Consider the following 2465-nt stretch of genomic DNA (forward strand, 5'->3'; position numbering starts at 1 on the left):
TGACCGGTTTGGCTCAGTGGATAGAGCGTCGGCCTGTGGACTGAAGGGTCCCGGGTTCGATTCCGGTCGGGGGCATGTACCTTGGTTGTGGGCACGTCCCCAGTGGGGGGTGTGCAGCTGATCGATGTTTCTGACTCTCTATCTCTCTCCCTTCCTCTCTGTAAAAAAAATCAATAAAATATATTTTTTAAAAAAAAGAAATATATATATGCAGAGTGGTACACCTTACCTGAGGGAAGCCTGCAGGACTGGAAGTTGCTCTGGGTGTCAGTGAGTGATGAGTGAATGGAAAGGCCTAGGACATTAGTGTACACTACTGTGGACTTTACAAACACTGTACACTTAGGCTACACTAAATTTACTTTAAAAAACAAAACGAGAGTAAATCAACTGCAAGAGAAAATGATGCAATCAAGAGACATGGTAAATATAAGATCTATGTGGCTGCTGCCAGCATAATACTGTCTTACAGCAAACTTTTTTACTCTAAAATAACAATAAAAAGTGTAGTAAATACATAAACCAGTAACAGTTGTTTATCATGACCAAGTATGTACTGTACAGAACTGTATGTGCTGTACTTTTACATATGCAACTGGCAGTGCAGTCGGTTTACACCAGCACTGCCACAAACACTAAGACATTACGACCTCAATGTCAGTAGGGGAAAGGATTTTTTCAGCTCCATTGTATTATAATGGGAGTCATGCATGCAGTTGAGTGAGATCATCGTGTGGTACATGACTGTAGACAGTTTTCCCTGTCCAGCTGAGCTAATGAGGGAGAAGTAGCAGGACGGCATTGAGGGATGGGTTCTTTCCCCTGTTGGGGTCTTCTAACCCATTCATGCCCTCTGACTTTTCCTTAACTACTCCTCAGCTGGTATTCTTTTTGTTGTTGCTAATCTTCAACTGAGGATATTTTTTCCATTGATTTTTGGAGAGAGCGGAATGGAGAGAGAGAGGAGGGGGAGAGAGAGACATGGATGTGAAAGAGACACATGGATTGGTTGCCTCCTGCAGGTGCCCTTACTGAGGGCGGGATTTAACCCAGGACCCTCCAACCCTTCTGTGTGTGGGCCGAGGTGCTAACCATTTAGCAACATTGGCCAGGGCTCAGCTGGTATTCTTAATAGGCAGAGCAAGTTGAGGTAAGAAATGAAGTGAAAAGAAAAAAAAGAAGTGAGACTAGAGAGAGCTTTTGATTAGCTTGTTAAATGTAAATCTTTCTCCTTTCTCTCACCCTCCCCACCCCACTCCTTTCCCTAAAAGCAATCAACCAGGAGAGGACAGTAGCTGAAGGAAATGATTATGCGCCTTGTGTGGGAGTAAAGTCAATACTGAGATATGGGGGCGGAGGAGGTGGGGGTAGACATCAGGTTCAGGGAGGCTTGAAAATAGTGGATTTGCTCTGCTGGCTTCTCAGCTATTCTTAGTTAATAAGGTGCTTGTTGCTATCTCAGTCCAATTCAGCATACATTTATTAAATAAATATAAGTAGCAGTCTGGTTGTGGTACAAATCCCATTGATAGCCAGGGCTGAATAGACCCATCTGGCTGGCAAAATGAGTGTCCCTATCTAGTGTACACTAGTGTTTGCAAAACCTGCTCCATTGGCAATGAGGTTGCCTTTCTTAAACACAGGAGGGTAATACCAAAGTCAAGGATTTATAAGCATCTGTGTTCAACAATTAGAATCTCTAGGCAAGCTTTCAACGTTAATATTTAGAGAACTGAACACCTACCATGGATTAGGCTGTGTATAGATAATTGCTTTTTGGTAAATAGCATATAGGCAACAAATACAGTGTACATATTATTTATAAGGTATGTCTGGTCTGGCAGGCACCCCATAAATGTACATGCAGTCTTTGCTGAGAGGAAAAGAGCAGGGACTTGAGCCTTGAGAAACAAAAAACAGACTTGTTGAATTAAAATCCTAGTGAGAGAAATCATCAAGAATATGGGAGAGTTAAAGGGAATTGGATAGGAACCTAGAGTTGTAAGAAGGGTCATATTCTTAAATAATGGGGGAAAACATGAACTAGGGCAACTTAAGAGTTTTCTCTCTGTGAAAGTGAGCCTTCTATTCCAAGAAGATCAATCGGTAGAAAACACAAGTTGAAATGGGAGCAACCTAGTGATTGCTAGTGATAACTATTCCTATGTAAGATTTGTGCAAGATGTCTTATAGAATAAGTTAGTAGAGACTCTAACTACTAGCCCTGAAGCTTAAGAAAGTCTTATTGTAAAGGAAATTGATGTTTAAAAGTGAGGCCAGTAGCCCGACCAAAGTGGCTCAGTGGTTGAACGTTGATGTATGAACCAGGAGGTCATGGTTCATTACCGGTCAGGGCACATGCCTGGGTTGCAGTCTCGAGCCCAGTAGGGGGCCTGCAGGAGGAGGCAGCCAATCAATGATTCTCTCTCATCATTGATGTTTCTTTCTCTCCCTCTCCCTCTCAG

Source organism: Myotis brandtii, unplaced genomic scaffold (assembly GCF_000412655.1).
Source record: "Myotis brandtii unplaced genomic scaffold, ASM41265v1 scaffold643, whole genome shotgun sequence".
Classification (NCBI taxonomy): domain Eukaryota; kingdom Metazoa; phylum Chordata; class Mammalia; order Chiroptera; family Vespertilionidae; genus Myotis; species Myotis brandtii.